This window comes from Peromyscus californicus, unplaced genomic scaffold, assembly GCF_007827085.1.
Source record: "Peromyscus californicus insignis strain IS unplaced genomic scaffold, ASM782708v3 Scaffold_13__1_contigs__length_99412109, whole genome shotgun sequence".
Classification (NCBI taxonomy): domain Eukaryota; kingdom Metazoa; phylum Chordata; class Mammalia; order Rodentia; family Cricetidae; genus Peromyscus; species Peromyscus californicus.
In genome coordinates this window covers 22,299,225-22,326,040 of record NW_026294424.1, presented here as the reverse complement: position 1 = coordinate 22,326,040, position 26,816 = coordinate 22,299,225, and the positions used below count along the sequence as shown (strand labels likewise).

The following is a 26,816-nucleotide window of genomic DNA, read 5'->3' as shown; positions in this document are numbered from 1 at the left end:
TTTGGGGCTTGAGGACTGAGATTTTGTTGTCATGGGGCTTGGGGTGTCCTAGAGAGGAAGGTGTTCCTACCGTGGGCAAAACAGGAAGGAAATAGCGTCCTTTTCCTCTGAGACCTTGGGAGGCCACAATTCTATCAGCCTCACCCTGCTCCTTACTCACCCCAGAGCCTCCAAATCTAGACTAGGATAAATGGAGGACACCGTTGAGTCAAGAACATGGCTGCCATTCAGTTCACTGCAGATGGGTATGATGTGTTTTATTATCCTACTGCTCGCCGTTCTGCAGGGGCAGCTGAGAAGGGCTCCAGTCTGGCATCACTTGTAGAGTGCTGCTCTTCCTCCCTGCTGAAACCATGCACAGGATCTCAGCTTTTCCCAGCTTCCTTCTGTAGCACAGAAAGGCAGATGGGGCTTTTGCAGAGCAGCATTTTTAGCATTTTTCTAAGGAAACTTAGGCACGAGGACATGGGTGACTCACTCAGGGTCATGTAGGCAGTTGGCGAAACTAAGATCTCCTTGTCATCTCTGTCATTCCAGCAGTGGTGTATGTCTCCCCACCAAACGTGGAGAATTGGGCCTATTTGGTGTAAACACTAACTGCCCATTTACCAAGGTCCTTCTCTGGTGGTGGTGGTGTGGCGGTCAGGATGAAAGCTGCAGATAGGCAACAGTATTTTGCCTGATTCTTTTTAGAAATGGGGCCACAGAAGCACTACTATGTAGCAGCTTCTTCTCCGACAAGATGATCCACTTCCATTCAAACCTATGTGTTTATATCTTTCATACCCCTTTGCTCACTTTTGAGATTCTGGCTCACCCTTCCGTTAACTTTCTGGAAAATGGGAATATCACCAAGTCTAGGTTACCAGAGAGTTATGTAGAGTGACTGTGAATAAAGAAATAGGTCAGCCAAACAAGTAAGTAGGAAGAAGGTAACATTCATAATTCAGCTCTTTTATACATTATGACATCTCCTTTCCTGTTTTATATTTTCTGAACAAGGTATTGGCGATTCCTGTTCCTTACCTGGAAACCCTCTGAAGCAGAGTACTTGGTAGTATATACTTTACACTAAAAATGTCTTATGTTTTGACTGGATCCATTGCTGGGGAATCAATAAAGTGTATTCCAAGCGACAACTATCTGAAGAATTAGTGGCTGCAAAGACTTTATCATGCTGTTTCCTGTTCTGACTCAGAAACCACTGCTATAGCGATGGGTAACAGTGAAGTGTTCACAATGCTTAAAAGAAACCAACTTTCATGTGTGGTTACCACCTAACACACTATACTCCCTCCTTTCTACTCTAATATTTCAAGCACGAGAAGAGTTCCTGAAATTTTAGCATATTTACCTACTTCAATATCTCTCTGGTGATTCATCTTCATTGCCAACTTTACTAGATTTGGAATCACCTGGGAGACACAGCTCTGTCTGCAACTTTGAGAGACTACCCAGAGAATGTTCACTGATTATAGAAGATCCACTTTGAGTGTGAGTGTAACTTTAATTTGGGTCCCAGACTGAAAAAGAAGGAAGAAGGCAGAAAGCTGGATGAATACTAACATTCATCTCTCTTTGCTTCCCGAGTGCAGATGCAATGGGCCAGTTGCCTCACACTCTTGCTCCCATTACTTTTCTGTCATGGTAGACTCCACCTCCTCTAATCATGAGTTAAAGCAAACCTTTCTTTCTTAAATGGCCTTTGTGAGCAATTTTGCCACAGTAGTTAGAGAAGTACTAATGTAGCATCTTTTCTTAAAGAGACAGAACAGGTATGTGGTGGTATTTTACTTGTACTGAAATGTGATTTTAATTGTATGTTAATAAACAAAGTTGCCCAGGGGTCAGAGCTATGAGAGCCATAGCAAGTGTGTGGCGGCGGTGGCGCACGCCTTTAATCTCAATACCATAGAGGACCTGGAGGGCTGTACATAGAGGCAGTGATGAGGCAGTCATGTGTTTGGGTTTACAACCAATGAGAAGGCAGAACAGCTAGACTATACAAAGACATACACACAGGAAGTAAGTCCCTTTTTTCGGAGAGCTCTCTTGGCTGAAGCAGGAAGGGTAAGGCTCTTAGTTCTGACCTCTTGACTTTCTTCTCTGAATTGGCTCTGTGCTTCTTATTTAATAAGATGGTTGGTTACATCTACACAGGTATCATTCATCTGATCACAAGTACATGGTCACATCTACCTTAGATGTCACCTTCCTGCCATCCTGAATGTTTTGAGAATGGGCTGTAGGCTTATCCTAATATTTGTAGAGTCTAAGACAAGAGTACAAATGGAGACCCATATGATACATGCCCAACTATCTAAAGGTTGTGGATTAAGCTAAGGGACTCTTACATAAAATATATCTATTTTCCTGTCTTGACAATTATACTTTTTAAATGGCAAAATCAACAAATATGTGCAAAGCTGTTCTTTTTATATAGCTAAAAGTTGGCATAAAATCAAAGATGACAGAATTTGTTACTGAAAAAAATCTGTCATTTTTATGGCTGGTGTGGTAGTTTGAATGTAATTGATCCCCATAATCTCAAAGGGAGTGGCACTATTAGGAGGTGTGGCTTTGTTGGAGTGGAACTGTGTCACTATGGGTGCAGGCTTTGAGGTTTCCTATGCTCAGGATACCATCCAGTGTCTCAGTCGACTTCCTGTTGCCTATAAGATGTAGGACTCTCAGCTACCTCTCTAGTACCATGTCTGTCTGCACACCACCATGCTCCCCACCATGATGATAATGGACTGGACCTCTGAAACTATAAGCGAGACATCTGATTAAATGTTTTCTTTCTAAGAGTTGCCATGGTCATGGTCTTTCTTTATAGCAATAAAAATCCTAACTAAAACAGCCAGTGATGTTTGGTCGAGTAATAAAATGAAGGTATCTATGCATTTTATTTTCTTACTTTAATTTCTTTTCTTTTTTTTTTTTTTGGTTTTTCGAGACAGGGTTTCTCTGTGTAGCTTGGTGCCTTTCCTGAATTCACTTGGTAGCTCAGGCTGGCCTCAAACTCACAGGGATTCGCCTGGCTCTGCCTCCTGAGTGCTGGGATTAAAGGCACGCACCACCACTGCCCGGCTAATCATTGATTATCACAACCAAAATTTTTGTATATATTTTTCTGTTGACAGCAGTGATCTAAGAAATAAAAATTAAAGTGCAATAAAATGCCAATAAATATGTTTTCTGAAAAACTGTGATTGGGAAATATAGCACATGAATTAAAAATATATTCACGTATACTTTTGAAAAGTTCTTTTTCTTCTAAATATTTCAGACTGTTATAGCAAAGGACAAAATATAAACTGCAATTAGGCATATCAACATTTTTGCTTGAATTTATATAAATAAAGGTAACATTTTAAGTTTGTGAAAATATAATTAAATCTAAAATTGTTCTCATTTTAGCACCTAAAGTCCACCTACTTGCTAGGGCAAAACTTCCCACCATGCTTCATGACCATTGCACCTAGATTTACATACATACATAAATTTAAGAGTAAAGGTAGTGTGTTATTGCAAAGTGTTCCCCAGTCACCCAATGCAACTGCTGTATATGCCGTATTTATTTGTGAGTGCCTCTGAAATCATGAATTGAGACACAAATAAAAGCATGAAAAGAATGCTCAGTGCTGCTGGGAAGCCAGAATTGTGCAAGAACGGTTTGAATTTCAGGTATCTGAAGAGGACTTGACATGATAACTCATATGTTTACCTTTTCGGCTAAGCAGTTCTAATGCTTTGTTTCTCCATATTGGAAAACAGCATCTGTACCAGCGCCAATAGCAGCAGCATAACCCACAGATGTCTGTGGCCTCCAAGTATGGGTGCTTTATGTGCTTTAGATTGTGAAACAGGCATGGAGAGGGTGTCGTAGGAGCCCGAGAGAGACCAGAGGGCAGTGTGTAGGGTGGTGGTTGTTCTGTGGCAATTATGAGTTCTGAGCACATAACTGCCATGTTTTCTTCAATAAATGCCCTTTTACCTTATTTATGACAAGTGGGATTCTCTAAACTATAAGGCCTAAGTCAAGAATCCCTTTTGCCTGGGTGTTGTCTGAGTTTTGTTGGAGAAACATAAACAAATGTCTATGCACCCAAGATAGGGCACCAAAAACAGACCAAAGAAATAATACCACCCAATCCTAGCTTAGCAGACCAGTGATTTCATTGAGATTGTAACCCCATCCAATCCTAGCTTAACAGACCAGTGACTTCATTGAGATTGTAACCCCATCCAATCCTAGCTTAGTGGACCAGTGACTTCATTGAGATTGTAACCCCATCCAATCCTAGCTTAGTGGGCCAGTGACTTCTTTGAGATTGTAACCCCATCCAATCCTAGCTTAGTGGACCAGTGACTTCATTGAGATTGTAACCCCATCCAATCCTACCTTAGCGGACCAGTGACTTCATTGAGATTGTAACCCCATCCAATCCTAGCTTAGTGGACCAGTGACTTCATTGAGATTGTAACCCCATCCAATCCTAGCTTAGTGGACCAGTGATTTCATTGAGATTGTAACCCCATTCAATCCTAGCTTAGTGGACCAGTGATTTCACTGAGATTTTAACCCCATCCAATCCTAGCTTAGTGGACCAGTGATTTCACTGAGATTGTAACCCCATCCAATCCTAGCTTAGTGGGCCAGTGATTTCATTGAGATTACTTGTAGGAGTGTTAGAGAGGGTTCCCTAAAAGAGGATAGATGACCCCAAAGCAGCTTTGTCACATAAATCCCACGCTGTCATTGAACAATTTGTGCATGCTACATTCCCAGAGCTCCCTGAATGACTTACAGACAGCTCTGGCAGCAGGCCAGAGAGTCTCTTCTCCTTAGTAATTGTTTACCTCTTTTAAACTCTTAAGGAAGTTTTGTGAATCTTATAAGCTTTTCTGGATTCGGGTAGGTTTTTGTATTTCTGAGTCTTTTGAGTTTCCTTCTTCCCTGTAGGAGGGATGTCTCAAGATGGAGGATATTACTATATAATACTAGGTCTAGGTAGACACATAAATGAAGTCCAGTCACAATATTCCAGAGAAACATAATGAACAGTATCATCTATCTGTCTATCTATCTATCTATCTATCTATCTATCTATCTATCTATCTATCTGTCTGTCTATCATTATCCCTCTCTATCTATCATCTATCTAGCTATATATCTATCATCTATCTACCTACCTACCTATCATCTATCTATTATTTATCTATCTGTCTGCCTGCCTGCCTATCTGTCTGCCTAATCTATCTATCTATCTATCTATCTATCTATCTATCTATCTATCTATCTATCTATCTATCTATCTATCATCTACCTACCTACTTATCTATCATTACCTATCTATCTATCTATCATCTATCTATCCATCCATCTATCTTTCCATCTACCTACCTATCATGTAGCTAGCTAGCTATATATCTATCATCTGTCTACTTACCTATCTATTGTCTATCTATCTATCTATCTATCTATCTATCTATCTATCTATCTATCTATATCTATCTAGCTATCATCTATCTACCTACCTATTTATCTATCTCTGGTAGTTTGAATGAGAATGGCCCCATAGGCTCATATATTGGATACTTGGTCCCTAGTTGGTTAAACTGTTTGGAAATATTAGGAGCTGTAGCCTTGTTGGAGGAGGTGTGTCACTGGAGATTGGCTTGGAAGTTTCAAAGGACTCATGCCATTCCCAGTGTGTCTCTCTCTGCTTTGTTCCTGTGGATCAAGATGTGAGCTGTTAGCTACTGCTCCAGCACCATGCCTGCCTGCCTGCTGCAATACTCCCTACCATGGTCATGGACTCTAAATAAGCCTCAATAAAACTCTTACTTCAATAAGTTACCTTGGTCACGGTATATTAACACAGTGGTAGAAAAGCATCTAAGTCACTGTTTATTCTTCTGTTCATCCATCATCTATTTATTCATCCAAGTAGGGCATGTGGTTGTGGAAACTGAAAGGTACTAAGATGTACTAGAAGCTATTAGATACAGATATTCTGGCTGCTCTATCAGAAGTCAGGCTAGGCCATTATGAGGCTCTCTTCAGGGCCCAATAAGCAACCAATTCTGTGACCTTGCAGGTCTTACAAACAAAATGCTCCATCCTCCCCGCCTGCAGCTTTGAGCAAGCCCTGCTCCCTGATGTAGTCTCGACAACCTGAACTATAGTTCTACTCTCATCTAGTGCCTTTCTCCCTGGATCCTGGCCCAGAGGCTAGGCCACAGATGTAGACGCTCACCCTACCACTCCCAAGAAAAGGAATGGGCACAAAAACTTGTTGTGGGAGTTCAATCCATTTAGCCAATGACATTTGGGGTGACTAGCCCTATGGGCATGGTTTTCTCTGGATATATGAGATAAAAACTGAGGAGAGGGCTCTCTCTCTCTCTCTCTCTCTCTCTCTCTCTCTCTCTCTCTCTCTCTCTCTCTGGTGGTTGGAGCAGGAGCAAGTAGCAGAGAAGTGAGGTTTGTGGTTGGTCTTCATCGCCCTTGGGCAGAATGGAGGACAGAGGCAGCTGATCAGCAGCCTATCTACTTTGTTCTGTATTCCTGAGAGTGCTATTCTCACTGCACCCCTTAATAAATGATTGACCAGACATTTGTGGGTTATCTCTTCACAAACTGCTTTGGTCTTGTGTAATCAGTCTGACTTTCCCATCTGTCCCTCCAAGACCACATCATGCTTCCTATATTCAGCATGTGTGGTAGTTTGAATAGCAATGGCTCCCATACACTTATATATTTGAATGATTGGTTATTAGGAAGTGGCACTGCTTGACAGGGATTTGGAGGGGTGGCTTATTGGAGTAATCGTGGCCTTGTTAAAGGAAATGTGTCACTGGGGATGGGCTTTGGGGTTGCAAATGCTCAAGCCAGGCTCAATGTGTCTCTTTCTTCTTCCTGTCTCCCGAACCAGATGTAGAACTCTCAGCTACCTCTCCAGCAACATGAACAACACTGCCTGTGTGCTGCCACACTTCCTGCCATGATGATGATGGACTAAACCTTTGAATGGTAAATGAGTTCTGATTAAACACCTTCCTTTATAAGAGTTGCTATAGTCATGGTGTCTCTTCACAAGAGTAGAACATTGATTAAGACACTATGCTTTCTTAATATTCTGATAACTAAAGGGTGCCTTCCTTAGGGGTCCCATCATGCTATCCATGATGGCTGTCTCTCCTAATGAAGCTTTCTCAGACATGAAGGCTTATTTTTCCGCTTCAGGATATGATGAGGTAACTCTCCTAATAAAGCTCATCAGAAGTGTAATTCAACTTAGCTCTCTCTCTCTCTCTCTCTCTCTATATATATATATATATATAATACGGACTTCACATCCTTTAGTCATAACAGTGGCAAGCTAGAGACCCTGGGGGTGGATGGCATAAGTTGCATTCTGACATGCAGTAGGCTCAAGACCTAAGAAGAGTGAATTTTTCAGTTTGAATCTAAAGGCAAGAAAAAAACCCATGTCCAACTTAGGCAGGAAGAATTCACATTTTCCAGCCCCTTTATTCTGTTTAGGTCTTTAACTGATTGGATGGGGTCCATTTATAGAGTATAGCTTAATCTATGGACTCAACTGTCAATTTCAGTCAGCTATACCATCGCAGATATATCCAAAATACTTGACAAAATAGAGCTGACATATTAAATTAACTGTTATAACAGTATGAGCTAAATATACGAAAAGAACTGTTTAAATAGACGTTCCCAAATCCATGAGCTTACAACTGTTGCTTGGGAGACTGGGCAATGGTGTAGAAACCTTCCAATTTCAGCACTGATATGGTGTAGCTCTACTATAGGTTAATCCAGTAACAGTGAATCCTTATTCTGAGCAACCAGATTAAGATGTATGCCATAGGTAAATGTATATATGAAGGGCATACCTGTACTCATATCAATGTAAGGGAATGTGTAAAATGGTCATGTTGTATTCATCTAAAATTGTTATAATATCTTGAAGAATATTTATGATATTGTGAGTTTCTGATATCAAAAACAATTATTAGTGTGGATAGATTATTTCCTAATGCAAAACACATGAAATAGATACAAATCTGCAAATGAATCTCATTCAATAGCTGTGTACTTGCCAAAAGTAAAGTGTCCACGATATTCCAAGAGGAGTAAAATACTTGATGACTTGAAGTCTAAAGTCTTATAAGGAATGCAAGAGAGAGCTAGGTATGTTCCCATAAGTACTGGGGATGGGAATGCATCAGGACATAGATAATGTGCACACTTTACACTTCACCTTTTGTCTTCCTACTTGTTCCTAATTTATAACCATCTGTCCTCTGGGCTAGCAACTGATGCTTTCCTTTTTCGCCCAGAGCAGAGTTTGAAAAAAAAGAAAAGAAAAGAAAAGAAAGAAAGAAAGAAAAAGAAATATTTCCTGGATATCAAACATGTGCCAGATGCAAAGACACATACTTTAATTGTATTATTGGTTTTTAAATAGTTTGATGAGCTGAGATTTTTACAAATGAAGGGACCAAGTCTTTCTTTAAAATAACATTCATTTTTATTTTTGTATATGTTCTTGTTGTCTGTATGTGTACCATGTGTATGTGGGTCTCCTTGGAGGCCAGAAGGGGTGTCAAATTCCGTGACGGTGGAATTGCGGGCAGTTGTGAGCTGTCCAGTGTGGGTGCTTGGAACTGAGCTAGGACTTTCTGAAGGAGTGAGTGCTCTCACCTGCCCTGCCAATGCTCCAGTCCCAAGAGATAAGCATTAGAGCCAATAAACATGGATCCAAACACTACCGTCCACAGTCCAAAGCTTCGCATCACTCAAATAGACGTTCAAGAACCACTGAATCAACTTCAGAGGTTGTGCTTGGGAATACTAGATTACATGAGCGAATCGGAAAGTACCCACTGCGGGTCATCTTTATCTCTCTGTTAGAGACAGTGCTGAAGGAAGCCGGCAGTTCTGTGTTCACAATCTGTTTAAGTTTAGCGAATGCATTTTGAATAATAAAAGTAGTTTCTACCTGATAGTCACGAATGCATTTTGAATAATAAAAGTAGTTTCTACCTGATAGTCAAATAACTTGACTTTTGCTTCCTTTCCAAGCTACTTTGTCCTTTCATCTCAGGATAAATGAATTAAGTTTGACTTTTGAGCAGAAGCATGCTAGCATGGACATGTTGGTGAGTTTATGGCTTTCTGAGCCCAGGATGGGGCTTGCCCGTCAATAAAGATGACCCATTTCTTCAACCAGGACCTCTTCTCCTCCCTTGATCCCAGCAAGGAAGCTTGGATCTACAAGTAGGGATTTATACTTAGTACAATGGCAATCACCCTGTGTAATTACACCTGGTCTTCCTGGGACGAAGCTCAGAGATCCATGGGACCTGCCTTGCGCACTGCAGGCGGGAACCCACCCCCTCAGTAAGCTTGCTGATAAGTGAGATGGACTGGTGGTGTCACCTGAGCTGGAGACCCTTCTTTTTAGAATTAGAAAAACAGTGGCAGGAATGAACACTCCGCTTACAGTTTCTTTTTGCGATGTCTTGCTACTTAAATACAAGAAATTGTCTGTGCTCACCAGATCTTTGTAGGTAACTAGTGTCACCAACACTTCTCAGAGAAGTCTCGTAGTTGCTGCGCTCATGGACACTAAGAGGCTGTTTTAGAGCTAGCTGGTGTGGTTTAGACTTAGATCTGCACCTTCGGTTTTCTTGTGATTCCTATTGATTTCTCTAGTTAGTGTGCTGCTTTGCTCTGGGGGTCCTCAATCCACCTGTTTCTCTCATCTTTAGCTGTGGGTTTATGTTTCTAGTTTTCTGTTTTCTTTTCCTTCAATATTTGAGCAGAAGGTGGCTTCTCCCTTTAGTGGTGCCTTCTTGTTTGGCTTCCTTGCTCTGCTGTCAGGCCTCTTTGGCCTTGAATATGAGAAGATGAACATGGAAGTACTTAGAAGCCGCAGAGCACTGTTCAAATGTGTGAGAGATTACTATTTCACTAAGAGTAATAACCTTTCTGTAACTCTGAATCTTCAAGCTCTAATCAGGGTAGAGACACCCTGATTGGACAGGGGGGCCAGCCTTATGCACCGAGAGTCTACTGTAGCAGTTCAGTAGCCTGTGTCCTCTTCAGTTCTCTGTGAACATGTGCTATAGCCTGCATCTCCTGCTTCTTGAGCATGGAGACCCAAGCCTACATGGGGGACAGAAGGTCACAGAGGGCCAAAGATGGCATCAGAGGGCTCACAGAGGATAGCCCCCCCCCCCTTGACAAATACTCCTAGTTTTTGGTATTTTTTTCAGTATTAGGCATGCTAGGTAAACACTCTTTCACTGGACTGCCTCTCCAGCCCTGGCATCTTTTTATGGCTATAACCACACCCTGATTTTGGAGGCCTGAAATATTGTGCCAGCCCAAGACTGGATTTCGTTGTCTTTTGGTTGAAGAGGGAAAGGAGTCGTGACTGGACTGGACATCCTGTTATAGAGGGTGGGTAGCAAGGGGCAATACCTTTGTGGACTTTCTTGCTTCATAGGCAAATTCACATTACCTTTCAAAATTCATCTTAACAGTGGTTTTAGGACAGGGCTTCCATCGCCTACGTAGGTCTGCCTCCCCATAAAAGAAGGCCTGCTGAATTTAGGCTTGAATCAGATCTTAGCTCCATGTATAATGACTAACTCCTTTTCAACTGGTGTAAACAAGGCCCGGGAGATGGCTACAAATACCCTTAACTTGTTTTTATCTTAAGCAACTTTCTAACTTGAAAGTTGATCTTTATTTTACTTAAACTGTCATTACTGGAATCCATCCCAATCTTGAATTAACTAATTAACTGTTCATCATCATTGTTATCATCATCATCATCATCATCATCATCATCATCATCTCTATTGGCTCCCTAATAGTTTAAAAATGTTAAAATTTCCTTTTGAAGGGAAGGGGAGGAGTCTTTGAGTCTCCTTAAAAGAGTGTGTGAAGAGCCAGAGTTGGGTTTCAGGAGGTGGGGGAGCTCTTCTTAGAGGTGACACACACCTCTACGACCAAGCACCCTCAGGATCAGTGCACAGGTGACATTTGAGTCTAACTGTGTCTTCACATCTCTACTTCATCCTGCACTCTTAATCCAACAAAAAGGAACCGAGCACTAACTTAGCATCAGGCAGGCTCTGGGCTGGCAGCAGAGATCACAGAGATCACAGTCCCAGCATCTGGGGCATGCAAACTTGGCTTCTAGTATCTATTCTTCTGTTTTAGTGTTACTTGACAAGATGTGCTCCATAGCTCCATGGTGTTCTCAACTGCTTTTATGCACCTGTAAATCTGGATAACAGTAATCACTCGGGGCTGTGTGGGGATTCCATAAATGACATTCTGAGAGGCATCTTCCACATTCATTTCTCACTCAGCACCTCAATCTCACTGATTGTTCTGTTTTCCACAGGACAATTCATCTTCCAAGAGGAGTTAGTAGTGTTTTAAGTCTTTGAGTGGGCAACACAAGATGATATTATGAGCAAAGTGTAGAATCCAGGTCTGGATCTCAGAGCTCGAATAGAAAGTGCTGCCACCCCAACATTTTCTCTCATTTGAAAGTAAGGTTTTCTGCCATCCTGTTGTCTTGCTGTGTGGCAGAGGCCACCCTGGAGCTTGTGGATCTTCTGCCTTATCCTACCAAGTGCGTGTGTCAACACGCCGAGCTATTTAATCTAGTTCACAGTTCACTTCAGGTGTAGCTAACTAACAAAACCTTTATGTATTTACAGTGCACAAACAGTTTTTTAATTTAACCAGCTGAAAAGTTAAAACAGCAATACTAGCTAAGTGAACAACTGTTAAAATAAGAACAGAAAGAAATGAGAACAACATTAGACATAGGATGGAATCACAAACAGTATTTTATTGGTGCAAAGAAAATAGGAAAAGAGGAAAAGGAACAAAACAGACATGTCTCTACTAGGAAAAAATAGAAAGATTTTGAATTTCAGCTAAGCCATAAAAATGACCACAGCAATTAGTCATCATAAGGATCAATATACAAATAAGTTATACTATAGTGAAGTAGATTGAAAGAAAGAGATGCTAACACTGAAGAACTAGAATGTCTATGTTAATATCAGACTAGATAACTTAAGCAGTGAATGGTGTTACTGGGGATAAAGGGTACCATTTGGGGCTGCAGAGATGGTAAGGCCATGGAGAGTATTTGCTGATCTTTCAGAGGACAGGGGTTCAGCTCCAAGCACTGACACTGGGTGCCTTACAGCTGCCTAACCCCCTCTTCTGGCCTCTGTGGGTACCTGCATGACTCTGGTACACATACAGACAGACAGGCATGCATACGCACATACATATACAATAAAGATAAATAAATCCTTAAAAAGAGTATAATTTTATAATAATAGTCTATACACCAGTAGGATATAACAGACTTAAATTTATGAGAAAATAACAAACAGAACTTCCAAATACACAAAACAAAAAAACTAGTAGAACTATAAGGAGTTATAAAAATATACAATTATAATGAGAAACTCAACATCTTCTCTCAATAACAGATCAGTTAGAAATCAATGCAGATGTGTAGGATCTAAACATTATAAACTAACTTGATATAATTGGTCTTTATAGACGATTTCATCCAGCAGCAGCAGCAGAGGAACACCTGGTACTCCCCCTGTGACAATGTACCACCTGAGTCAGCACTCTAGCTACTTCTGTCTGTGCAGAAGAAAATGCTTCTTCCTACAGAGAGTGCCATTGTTCTGGGCCTTTGCAGACCATGGGAGACTGCATGGAATTCCTGTCTTGGAGGCCCCACCCTCACTCATTGCTGCTGGAGAACCTAGTAGTAGCTCTAAGAGAAGGTCATTGTTTCAGAAGAATAGCTCACCTGGCTTAGGGTGAAGTCAGAGATTGAGTCTCAGTCAAAGCTCTAACCCACACACTGTTACCTGGTGGGGAGCGTGGCAGCCTCTGGCTGTGTCTAAACCTATTACTATCAACATACCAGCATTGCCCTCAGAGACTTGGCATCGAAAAAACAGCAACACTAGAATTCTTGGACTGCTGAAGGTAAGCAGGAAAGATCCCACCCACAACCTTCTTAGGAGATTTTATTTTGTTGGATAATGTATGATCGGTCTTTTTCACCTTTACCTTTCTAAATGCAGAAAATTTATGAGTAATTAGAAATATGATAAAACTGAAGTCTACATACAATTGACTTCAAGTTATAAGATGTAATTTATGTACTAACAGATTGTAACAGTCTGGGTAAAGAGGAAAATACAAGCTAGAACAATACTTAGCATGATGATGACATTTCATGATGTCATTTTTGTGAGTTGTCTTTCCTGGGATTCTAATGGGCAAGAGAAGAATGCAGCATTTAAATAGCTGCAGCTGTGCTGCAGCCTGCATGGCTTGCGATTGGTTTGACTGGAGCGACAGGAAATTGACAGACACACACAGGAAGGCTGGGCTTGGGTGGGCTGTGCACTCACATGGAGATGTACCAGCAATCCAGAAACTCAGTGTGTTTATTATATACAGCTGGATGAATGAGGAGGCAGGCTAGGAAATTTTGGTAGGGGGTCTGTCTAGGGAAGTAGTCTCAGGCTGCTGTCATTTGGGAAGAGGAAGTTGCGGTTGACCCTTCCTGTGCTGTCAATATCTACGCTTGGACCAGAAGGCCTTGTTCTTCCCCAGAGCCTGACCCGGGCAAGAAAGACCATGCCTTTCCCAGGGGTCTGGGGCATTAGGGTCCTTGACATGGCCATGCTCATGTCAACTATACACATTCACTTACGTATCTGCTTTCCATATGACCATCTTGACCATTACACATACCTTACCATAGTACATGATGAGTCCTGTGTTTCTGTAAGCTAAATGGGCTTTCTCTCTGTAGCTGTCCCTCTTGCTAATATGAAGCCATGCCCACTTCATAGTGTAGTGCCTCATCAAATCTCCTGTGAAGTGGAGTTACACTGCTTTATGCCTGTAGTTTATGTTCCCTGTAAGAGTAGACTGACATTTCTCCTCTCCTGACCTTTGTGCTATTATCCGTTCATGTATATTATAAAACTCACAATAGATTTAAACTTGATTTTGCATTAAATAACCAATTACCTTTTAAGTAATTTAAACAACATAAAACACGTACCTGCCCATCTAGTTTTCTTTTCTAGTACTCTTCATATTTCTGTGTACTTCAGATATGCATCTTCTACGCTTTCTTCTGCTGGAAATACTTGGCACTTCATGTAATGGATGTCTTTTCATTGTGAATTATTTTAGCTTTCATACATTTAAAGATATCCTCATTCTGCCCCTTTTTAAATGACTATTTTCATATTGACAGCTTACCTGTGTATTCAATAACAATAGATACACTACTCCAATGTGTTCTGGCTCATGTTATTTCCAAGTAAAAATGAGCTCCATTCAGATCTTTGTTTCTCTGTGTGAATATATTTTTCTTTATCATTAATTTTTAAGAAACTTGATAATGATGTGCCTTAGCATAGTTTACTGCTGGTGTGTGTGTGTGTGTGTGTGTGTGTGTGTGTGTGTGTGTGTGTGTGTGTGTGGTGAATTTTATCATTTTAAAAAATATTTCAAAATTTTGGTGAACATTCTTTAATGCCGTTTGTCTACCTCTTTCAGAGGCTCAGACACATGAGTAGTTGGCCTCTTGACATTGGCCCACAGCTTGCAGGTTCCTGATTTTCTGTCAACCTGGAAAATTTCTGTTGTGTTTTCAATTTGCTAATTTTTTCTTCAGCACTGTCCAACCCACTCTTCATCTGATCTCGAATATGTTTCATTCAGACCTTGTAGTTTTTCCTTTAGAAGTTTGACTTGGGTCATTTTTCATAAATTATCTTTCAGTTTTTAATTGGCATGATCAAATATTCTTTTATCTTCTTTTTTTCTTCCAGTCTTCAAATCTCTTACCGGAAGGCCATGCACAGCTTTCGTTTATTGTATTTGAAATTACTGTATAATTACTTTTGTGAAAACACTCACTGAGTTTTCTAGGACAAAAAAGAAAACCCTAAAACTTGTTTCAGGAATGGAGGGAAATGTCCAGTTTAAATGGGGAAAGAAGTGCACATAATTACTGCTGCACTGCGGTCATTTCTGTGTCCTGTCTTTCTTAAATCTTGTCTGATGACATAATATAGAGAACAGTTATGAAAACAGACATTTGCATAGACTCACTTTTAAAGTCTTATTGAGAATATCTTGTTGGCCTTGGATAGCAGGTCATAGGTGTAGCAGCTGCGGTAGCAGGATCTGCATATGCCTGTTGGTGCACACCATTGTGAATATTTGCAACATTACTTCCAGATTGCTGAGTGCTATTGTAAATGTTCTGGTAAATCCCTGTTGGATTATCTGTCCTAAAACTGGTCTGTATACCAGCACACACAAAATCACTCCCAAAGCTCCCATTGGTATAATTTGCAGCACTGTAAACACCATTGAGTATTAGCCCCCAAATCTCTCTTAAGCAGACTAGGGTAGCCTCTGTCATAATATTCCCTGCCTCTAAGGTATTAAATCTACCCTTTTGCCCTCAGAGTACCTGTCACGATGATCATCCTTCATGCCTCCTCTATCCCTGGAACGACCAGAGCCTCTGTCTTCATCCACTGAAGCAGCTTGGGATTAATTGCTTGATTAGCTTCCCAAAGCTCAGAGATAAGGTGGCTCCCTTGCTTTACGTTATTCGGTGTAAGGAAAGTGTATTCTGCGCCTGTTTGGATGCTGTGAGAAGTTCTTCCAATTGGATGAGTATAATCCTCTGAGGAGGTAGGGTAGTCACATCTCCCACATCTATCTCTCTGGAAACCATATCGATAGTGATCAGAGTAGCTTTTCCGTGTTTGAATTCCTTTAGAACCCAGTCTTGCTCCTATTGACTCTTGTCGCCATGGATACCCATGGCAGGCCACCCATCTCTTCTCATTTTTTCTGGCAAGTTCATCATGTTTTCTTCTGGTTTCAACAAAAACAATGGTTTATTCTCCTCATGCGTGATTTCTTTCATTAGATGAATAAGTTCATCCTTTTCTACATCATGACACACATCCACCATCTTTGTTATGGTTTGCACTCGGTTCTAGTGCACCAATATTGATATGAATATAGTCTGTCAGGAAATCTTCAGCAAGCTGTCTTACGTCTCTTGGCCAAGCTCCACATTAGAATTTGCCTATAAGGTCTTATTGATCCACAGTTGTCCTTATTTGGGGTTCAAAGCTCATGTCAAGCATTCTATCAGCTTTACCGAGGTCAAGGTAGGTTGTTCTTCTCAAATCGGTTTCCCCGTACTCTAAAACGTCAATCAGTCCTTCAGGTGTTGCAACACAGATTTCCACACCTCTCTGAAAATACAGAATGCTTAACGAGGTTTTGTGTCTCCCTTCAGTGGGAGTCATGCACATCTTCTGTATTGTTCCAATTTTAGTGTATGTGCTGCTGAAGTGAGTGAGCAATCTTCTGTCTTCTCTAATGTAACAACATTATTCTAATCACCTTCAATGTTCTAGTCTACTAATTCTACCATGGACAAGTCTGAATTCCTTGATTTTTCTTTTAATTATGCTGACATTTTTTTCTACATCTTTGTAGGACTATTTTTATTGGATCACAGAGATTATGAATTTGTTCTTGTTAGGTGTCATATATTTTTAAGTGTTCTTATAAACATTTTGAGCTTTATTCTGAGACACTGTAAAATTATTTGGAAGATCAAGGCTCTACTTTTTCAGGCCAGCTCAGAGCAGTTTAAAACTACAGCGGTAAGTTGGGGAAATACTGTGAGTTTGGATCTGAATCATGCCCACAGCCCCACATGCTTGGTTGTTCCTCTGTGGTGACATTGGTACTATGATATGATCGCCATACTCCCCCCAAGCACGATGGGTCCAAATCCACTGGGCCGGGAACCTGAAATCACAAGCAGACCTTTACAACCCTGCTCCTTGTATTTTCAGATACTTTGTCACACCATTGAAAGTCAACAGGAGCTGCCATAAGGATCAGGTGTTTCCCAGGGAACTCTGGCCTCTGCTGCCAAATAGTCACTGGTCAAAATACATTTTCAGTGTTATATATGTTGTTTGGTTTTGTTTTAGGCAGAAGGGTGAATCCAATTCCTCTCACTCCATCTTGTCTAGAAGCAAGTTTTGCAGTATTCTTTACAATTTAAAAAGTGTTGACCTTTTTTTACATTTATTTATTTATTTATTTGTGTGTGTGTGTGTGTGTGTGTGTGTGTGTGTGCCAGAGTTTATAAAAAGAAACTAGGAATGCTTCCTTTGGATTTAATGCTAAAAGATACTCTTCCTTTTTTCTTACTGTTTTTCCTGTCATAATTCTGTGCCATGACTACATAGTCACTTTACTAATCTAATTATCTGTCACCCCTGCCTAAGTCCACCACAGTTTTTGAATAATGCTTAGTCTGCATGCCGGTGTCCCTGCCCAATAGTCACCATTGTTCCTATTTGCCATCTCCTCCTCAGCCAAGCTTCTGCTGTTTGCCACGGTGCTCGAGTATGGTCTCTGGAGTCAGAGCTGCTCTTGTGGCATATTGCTTTAACTAGGCAAAGATGTGTTACATTTGTTTATGTTGCATTTGTTCAAGGATGTAAAGATGTGTTACATTTGTTTATGTTGCATTTGTTCAAGGATGCAAATATGTGTTACATTTGTTTATGTTGCATTTGTTCAAGGATGTAAAGATGTGTTACATTTGTTTATGTTGCATTTGTTCAAGTATGTAAAGATGTGTTACATTCGTTTATGTTGAACTTGTTCAAGGATGTGTTGCTTTGCCTGACTAAGGCACCTGGTTGGTCTAACAAAAAGCTGAACAGCCAATAGCTAGGCACTAGAGGGATAGGCGGGCCTGGCAGACAGAGAGAATAAGTAGGAGGAAGAATCTAGGCTCAAGAGGAAAGAGAGAGAATGAGGGAAAAAAAGAGGGAGATGCCCGGGACCAGCCAGGCAGGCAGCTGCCAGCCAGCCAGCCACAGAGGAATCAGGAAGTAGGACATACAGAATGAAAGAAAGGTAAAAAGTCCTGATGCAAAACATAGACGAAGAGAAACAGGTTAAAATACTTCGTAAGAGTTAGTGGGATAAGCATAAGATAAGGCTGAGCATTCATTATTAATAAGTCTCTGTGTCATGATTTGGGAGCTGGTCGGCTGCCCAAAAGAAAGCCTGTTACAAGCAGCTACTCGACCCGACTCCCTGGCAGCTTGACCTTCAAAAATTGCCTTCTTTTATCCGACAGGAGGAACAACCATATTACGTATCTTCTAGAGCTGTTGGGACCCTGCGTGAACTGTGAGAATCTTTACGACCATGGCTGGTGGTAAGTTCCACAGCGACACGGTCTATTCTGACAGTTATTCCTCCGGCGCACAGTATTCTTTGTTCTCTAGGCATCTTTTCACACGGTTCTTCCTTCTGGAACCTCTCTCTAGCCTCATGAATTTTCACCTGAGGAATTCTCTCTTCAGATTCATCTCAAATTTTCCCGGCAAGGAGGTTATTTCTGCCTCTGGTCGTGGTGGAATCTCTGTGGCACAGGGCAATGTTGTTTTGCTGTTGTTCTCTCCTGGTTCTGTCCCTAGAGCAGGTGCAGAGACCATGGGTCACCACAGGTCATCAGTGAGTCTCAGCTGAGAAATGAATGAAGATGCACTCTTAATCGCTTCAGAGCATCACAAGCAAAGAGACAAAAGGATGCTCTGCAAGCAAAACAGAGCTGCTTGGATAGGTACCAGTAGGAGTCCAAGGTGCTCGTGCAAAAGCACAGTAGATGTGCAGGAGAAGCACGCTCAACATGGCCTTTGGAGCCTCTCTGTGAGCTCCAGGCAAGGCTGTACAGGTCACTTGTCTAGTTCACTGGTAAGAAATGCTACTTGGCAAAGAGCACAGCCTGGAGATGAGAAGGGAAAAAGACAAGAAAAGAAAAAGAAAAGGCCACCAAGAGCCAACATTAACAAGGCCTCCTAACCCCTGTCCTTGCTCTGTGGCACAAGTGCCCAGCAAAGGCAACGTTATTGCTACACAGCTGGGCTTTCAAGAACTGTCTGCCAATATTGACATTATCCCATCCTATGTTAAGGAAATCGAGGTGGATTGGTGAACAATCACTTTCAATGCTAATTGTTGAAACCTGCAGGTCAGAGCTCTTAAGCTAACGCCTGTTCACTTAATAGCAATTTTGGTGTTTGCTCTTTAAAAAAAATCATATTTTTGATTTCTTTTTCCTATGGCACAAGGTAGAATTCTTAAATTTTATTTTTCTAAGGTGGGTTAAGGGGCTCAAGTTTTCTGAGTAGTTGTTTTCTTTCCAGCCCTCTGCTCTCTGGTACTTCTTTCTTTCCTTCTATTGGGCATTAAGTTAGCAGTAATGTCGGTCTTGGTCACTAGCTCCTCTGCAAGGACATTTAGAAATCCTGATAAATCCAATCCCATCTTCCTTTGTCCTCTACAGTTCCTGGACACTCCGTGAGGAGATCCTTCACGAAGGAGTCATTGGTGATGTACTTGGGGTTCTGCTAGCACAGCCCTTTCCAAGCAGCTCCCTGATGGTCCTTGAGAGAGTGAATGTTGACAGAAGCTCAGTGTCTCATTGACAGGGTTCTTGGTTCCACACTGAACCCTGTGCTCCTGGTATTAGCCCACCCAGAAGAGCCTTATCCCAATGCTCCTATGTCCTTGCCTTCCCCTCACCCCACAGATCTCAGGCTACAGTGAATGACAGCAGCAATGTTTGGGGATTCTTATTTGGGAAAGGAAACTGACAAGGTACCTGTCCTTTCTCTGCTAACACTTGGCGTGGATTTGAGTCTATCAGTAGATTTCTACTTATTGATGAGCAGATCACAGAGTAGCCCCTGGGCATGTTTTCAAACCTAATGAAGAAAAGACAGTTCCTGACACTAGAGCGCTTCCTCTCACTGACAGCATCAATCAAGAGGTCCTCAGAGCTTCTGGCTGCTCCAGGAGTGAAACCTTAAACACAGCAAAGGCTGGGGCCGTGGGCGGGAACGGTGTGGGGATAGAAGTTTCTAGTTCACCTCAGTGTCCTCTGCCTCACTCTGGGCTCTGCTGAAGGCAGAGTAAAACCAGGGGTTGGAATTGGTGGTAGCTGGGAGATCATAGAAACAAGGGGGATGACATGTAGCCCTGGCTTTGCCCTTGGTGAAATGAAGGGTTTATCATCCCTAGAGGTGAAGGAGCAGTGGTGGGGGATTCTCCTTCAAGAAGCTCACTCTTGCTGGGTGGCGTCGGTGGCACACGCCTTTAATCCCAGCACTCAGGAGGCAGAACCAGGCGGATCTCCGTGAGTTCCAGGCCAGCCTGGTCTACAGAGTGAGATCCAGGACAGGCAACAAAATTACCCAGAGAAAGCCATCTCAAAAAAACAAACAAACAAAAAACAAACAAAACACAACAACAACAACAAAATGAAGCTCACTCTCCTTTCTGTTTAGAACACCAACCAACCAATCAATGAGGAAAAAAACGGGAATGGTGATCTGAAGCTTGTCTTGGAGATTACTCCTTTTAATGATTTTCAAGTGTGTCTTCTTCCAGGAGAAACTTCTTTTTTCCTTAAACGGAAAGCTGCTGCTTTTATAAGAGCATAAGAACTGACAAGCGAACAAGGAGAAATGAGACTTGGTGGTCTGAGGACAGGAAGACATGGGAAGAGAAGCCCACATGACCGTGGAGGGGATCCTAAAAGGAGCGGGCCCTGCGAAGCCCTGCAAACCACGGGTCTAGTTCAGGGCTCTCCAGCCCAGCATCAGAGAGGTGCCCCACCTACCAAAGTGCCAGCTTTCCTGCAGGGCTAGTTTCTGGTCCCTCTTTCTCCTGAAGATGGGCATCCACTCTTTGCTAGGTGTCCTGCCGACCCTGGGAAGAAGAGGTGACACGTGAGTTTTTTGTTTGTTGTTACTGGGAACATGTGGCGGCCCGATAGGTCTCAAGCTCTCCTTCCACCCCTTTATCTGCTTCTCTGGCCATGATGTTACTCTAACTCGGCCAGATTCCCGTTTCTGCAACTTCCCCTAGCAAGAGCAATGATCTGCTCACATTGGCCAGAAAACTGCAAATAGCCCTTGTTGTTGCCATCTCGACACAAGTCAAGGCAGTCTACTGTACTCTGCACAGAACACCGATCCAGAACAGCGTTCAGTGGAGTTGGCAACAGCATCTCACTGACTTTCTTCCTCTGTTCTGCTTTCTTTGATTTCATTCATTTCTTTTCTTTTGAGACAGAATTAGACTGTCCTTGAACTTGTCATCCTCCTGCCTCAGCCTCCAGAATACTAAGATTACTCACACTGTAATCTTAGTATTAATCACACTGTATGCCCAAAGTCCATGCCTGAGGGCTGTCACTGCTGCTATGCTCCAGGCTCCTCACTAGAGTGCCTCTCAAACTTTGTCTCTTTTGGATGAGGGAGAGTCTAGGATGGAGTGCTTACCTCCATTGGCCAGGAGTGCTTAGGAACTGGCAGATTAAAATGGTATGGCCATGTCCTTATTAACCCTTGGACCCAGACTCCTCGGTCAGTCAAGATGTTAGTTATGAATGGCAGCCAAGGGAAGCCACAGCTCCCAGAACTCCCTCTCTGGGGACTGCCCTGGCCCACCTAGCTCTGTACTGTCTTCCAGATGGCAAATAGAATTTGGTCACTTTGTCTGCACTGGGAATTCAGATGAGGATCCTGAAAGAAAAGATGGGAAGGGGCTGTCTCTAGACTCTGTAGCTTTGCTCTACTTTCTCACACGGTCTGGGACGTGACAGTTGTTTGCTGCCCATTTTTCTGAACTGGTTTTAGCTTGTGCTACTCTGGCCAGTTGCTGACTCCTGCTTTCTCACTCTTTTTTTATTTGTCACACCTATTATTAATGACTTCTCCATGCACAAAGCGCCTTCCAAATATCTATCCACAGTTGAGAACCACTCCCCAAGAATCTTGCAGCAAGGTGGGGTCCAGCTGGCTAATAACCTTCGTGATCTGGCATTCTGGGACATAGGCAAGTTTTCAGACTGGACGATTTCTAGAGGTTCACTGTATTTCCTTATCACTCAAGCCAGGATGGAGAAAGGGAATGAGTTGAACAAATGTGTCAAAATCATATTTCCCATCTTAAAATATTAGTAAATTCTTTTGTTTGCCCATATATGGTTAAGATACACTGGCTAGAGTACATCTGATGAGGAGTCTAGTGAAAATCTCTCAAGAGTCATCTTCATTGGCTGCTGGGGTGCATAGTCTCTTGGAACATTGGGACCAGGTAGTTGGGGATGACCTTAAGTCTTGCTTGAGATAGCCAGGATACTCTTGATGGGTCTCCTTGAGCTTTGAACCATTTAATGCTTCTTTGTTTGACAATGACAACTGAAGGGATGGCTTTATGGCACACTGTGTGAGAATGCTTCAGGGGCTTTTCCTCTGAACTTGGAGTGAGAGTGGGTGCTGTCTCTTGCTACCCTTAGAGTGTTCCTGCAGAGTCCAAGCATATCCTGGAGCCTAGAAAGACTGCAGCTGCAACACTACACAGAAAGACAGCCTTGGCTTCCTAGAGAGATGGGACAACGGCAGAAGGGCTGAGCATGGATGCTCTGCATGGCCCTGCCAGCTGGTGTCTCCCCTCAGTTGTCTAGTCTTCTCCGATCCTCTCTGAACTGTCTGAAGAAGTCCCCAGTGCCCCAGCTCTAAGAATTTATGGAGAAAATGGTTCTGTGTTCTTTGAGTCTTGAATGAGGCTGCGGCTTTGATACCTATCAATTCTGGCTGTAGCTTAGGGCAGGGAGTGATATGGGGATCGGTAGGAATGTCAGTATGATCCCTGTCCACATCCCTCTTGCCGTGATGACCCCTAGAGCAGCAAAGGAAGCTCAGCTCTGCAGCTGCGCACTGGCCAGCCATGAGTCCCCGTGCAGGTGCTCCGGCCATCAAAGTCCGGAAGCAGTTAAACTAGCTTTCACCTTTGTTGCAGTTCCCTTAAAAGAAAATAGAGAGATCTTGGAAAGGTGGAAGGGGTGGCAGACCAGAAACGTAAAGTGTGTGCAATCACTCAGATACAAGTGGCACCACTAAAAATTGCCTTCATATATCAGCTTATGGTTTACACACTCTGGCAGAAAGGACACTAAAAGGTCAGCAGAAAAAAAAAAATGTCTGTGTCAGGCCTGGAGCTGTGGCTTCAAAGATGGTAAGAAGACACAATCTCAGAAGGGTTCTAGAGGGACCTGCTAAGTGCTTGCTAGGGTAGGATTCTTTTTTACTTTTTATTTTGCTTTATTTTTAAGGAAGTTGCCTGCTAACGTCAGCAGAGAAGCTAAGGTATAGACTCAAAGTAACCTTTCGCTCTGACCTCTGGTGACAAGACGGATAGTCCCATTCATCTGTGGGTGAGCAGCAGAGGCTCCCTGCATTTTTTCTCCCCTTTGCTTGGATTCAGGATATATTTGTTTGCAGAGAGGAATGTCACGCCTGTGAATGCACTGCTCAGTCATGTGCCTGCGGTGGTGAAAGCTGCGGAGGGGAGAAGAGACAGGAGGGAAGGGGGGTGGGGTGGGGAAAGGGCAAGCTATACTCTGGGGGCTTCGAGTGATGCCAGAGCAGATCCAGGGACACATCTTCAACCAAATGATAATGGAGAATGTGCCTTCCAACCAAAAGGATCACAAATGCACTGTGAATTAATAATGCACCCTTGTAGCAGTGATTGCCTTCTGAGTTGATCTCGGGGAGGACCACTCACCCACTCTCCCTCCGACCTAGGAGAAGGAACCAGAAGCACTGTGGCTTTCTTGGAGTTTTGTTTAAGGCTGACTCTCCCCATTACTTTATTAACCGTGTAACATTTTAAGGTTGTTTTTTCCTCTGTCTCCTCCAGCAAGTCTCTATTGATCACTGTTTACAATTATAATCCCTTTCAAATTTATCATCCATGACTAACACCACATATATTGATTAGCGTTGACGGATGTCCCTCTACAGTATAGAACTGCTGTGATCTTGGCTAGTGAAATCAGTAGAGATGGAGAGAGGTGGAGACATACACATACCCTTTCTCCTTCATTTTTCTTCTGAGATTCCTTTGCTCCCCTTTTCTTCCTAGCTGAGATGAGTGCTTTTCTCCTGGAATTGAAGAACTGCTTTGCATATTTTAATAACACTTTTTTAAAAAAAACCTTCCTTGTAGCTTTTTTGGGAAGAAAAGAAAGGGTTTCTCAGTGACAATGGGGGTGGGGGGTGGGGGAGGGTTGCCAACAGGTCCTAGAGGAGGTCAGATTTATGAGTGGCAGCCAGACATCTTAACCTACAGCCTCAAGTAACAAGGATGTAAAGGCTAGTTATTTTGGGGACAAATTTGATGTCATTCGTGACCAAAGACAAGGTACCTGAAATCTGGAGTCTAAATGGTGACATTTGTCAGTAGTGGAATTTTGTGTCCCTTTTTGTTTGCTCTCTGACATGACTTCTTCGCCTGTTGTAGCAGCGGATTGTGAAGCTGTCCCCTTAGCCTCGCCCACTCATGTTTCTGGGTCTCTCTATCTTGGAACACTGGTCTGTCCACCCACTCTCATTATGCACATAAGGCGCCAAGCCCACGCATCAAGTCTTCCCAGTTAACCTGCCAGCCTAACATTGAGCTGCTCACATCTGGTCCTTACCTCCAGTCAGCCCTACGTGGGAAAGCAACCTTGCCGGGCATGAGTGCAGCCACCTCATCTGTGTGGTGGAGCGCCAATCCTCTCCCACCTGCCAAGCAGGAAGGCTGAGGGAAGAGTCAATGGCTTCAGAGGGCCACCCAGGACCAACGCTCCCCACCCTTATTCTTGGACTCCAGGACATCTTATTACTCTGGAGGGTTTTCATGTTGTCTGTACCCTAGGACCAGACCTGAGGATAGAGGGGAGAGCTAAAGAACTCATGGGGAGTTTAGAGATCTTGTAGTTTAGCTTACTAACTGCACATGAGGGAGCTTAAACATTTGGAGTAAATTGTTCCACGTCACCCAGCACGTGGGAGGGAAGCCCCGACCTCTGCGTCCTCACCAAATAACTCATTTCCCCCACCTTCTGGGGGGCCGTCCCCCTGCTCCTCACTTTCCCTGCTCCTCACTTTCCCTCGTGTCTCTCACCCTGATGTCCCACTCCTTACCTCTCCCCATCCCTCCCAGCACTCCCTCAGTGACATTCTAGGTCCAAAGGGGGAGTCACAGGGACTCTTGGCTCAGCTCACTTTATTTTGCAAAGCCATTTTCTAACAAATTCAAAGGTTTCTTTACCACAGAGAATTCACATTAAAAAGTTAATTTTCTTTCCAAAGGAAAGAAAGGAGGTATACCCAGCTCCTGGGGGAGGGCACATCTACATAGCGGTGTGCGGTTCTGTCATGCTATGGCGCCTTTGAATAGCTGTTTAGTTGACTCGTATGGAAATGATATTTTGCCCTCCCTCACCGCCTTCCCCCACTATCGACAATAATTTGATGGGATGTTTTCTGCCTCTTCACTTGTCTCTTCCCCAAGTTTTCATGGTCTGTTTGTAATAGTGTTTTGAGTTCTTTGCACTACTTTAAATTAAGTTTCTCATGTGGGTCTTATTACACCTGAAGACTGTTCAGCTATTTGATGACATAGTTGTAAATCCTCAATAAAAAGATCTTTAATAATCAGTTGGCATTTATTTAGTGCACCACCCATCTTATTAAATCTAACTCCTCAGGTTTAGTGGGACGGTTTATTGTGTTTCAGCACTGGAACAGTGGCATTCTGGTTCTGCTTCGGAGGGCACTTTCATTATAGACTCCTGTTTTTAGGCACTTATAATTTTCTCAAGTAGCACATTTATTTCAATGTGCAATCATTTTCAGTTCTCTTCTCCCCCATCTCAACTTGTACCATTCCCTCCCCCCTCACTTTTTTTCTACAAGTTTAATATGGAAATACTTCACAAATTTTAGAGGAAAAAGCTGTGTCAGTGGCTGAGAATAGCTGAGCAAAGCTGCCAGGCTCCTCACAACCCAGACTCTCGTTTGGTGTCATGGTTATCTTGATGCAAACGCTAATGGGGGAGGCTGACAGCCCCAAGCATTTTCAAGTACATCTTCCCTTCTCAGTTCAAGCTTTGCCAGCTCTTCCCAGTGGTAGGAAGCTGAGGAACCCAGCCGACAGCAAACAGGCCAGAAGGGAAAACAGACATCCCCACTTGTGACCCATTTTTGTCCCCTCTTTGTCTATTTTGTGTGGAAGTGTGGGCCAAGCTCCATCACCTAGGATCTGTACAAAGGGTGTTCCTCCATGCCCACTCTGTGTCTGGCTACTGTCAACTCTTCAGATGTCTGATCAAGCACCACTTTCTCCAAGATACCTGTTAGAACTGGGTAGAATGAGTTGATCCTCTTATATGTGGCTTTAGAGCAGACGTTACACTTCTGTTTATTGTGTGGTCCACTACAGCTGGTACATACTGTCTTATGAAAGACATTGCACACATCATTCCCAGTTCCATACCCAGTGCTACCACCTTCAAGCATGAAGCTGATTGCAGTGGAGTAATTGCACAAAAAGATGGGCAAATGGGGCATCTCAAAGTCTACTTCCTCCTAGAGATGCTAGGGATAGTTTGAGACTGAAACCTGTTCCCTCTCTTAAATCTTCTACTCCACGAGAATAGGGACTTTGTCTATTTTGGTCTATGTTATATTTCTGTCTCAGTGTCTGGCATATAGTAGGTAGT

The 26,816-nt window shown here is 42.7% G+C and overlaps 1 non-coding gene and 1 pseudogene across 1 annotated transcript; both read right to left on the bottom strand.

Moving 5' to 3' along the window:
• Window positions 1-15,248: 15,248 nt before the first annotated feature.
• LOC128109019 (probable ATP-dependent RNA helicase DDX5) lies at window positions 15,249-16,467 on the bottom strand (annotated as a pseudogene).
• Window positions 16,410-16,518, bottom strand: LOC128109241 (U6 spliceosomal RNA). The gene has a single exon (XR_008217770.1). It is a non-coding gene; the product is annotated as a U6 spliceosomal RNA (small nuclear RNA).
• Between the last annotated feature and the right edge of the window lie 10,298 nt (window positions 16,519-26,816).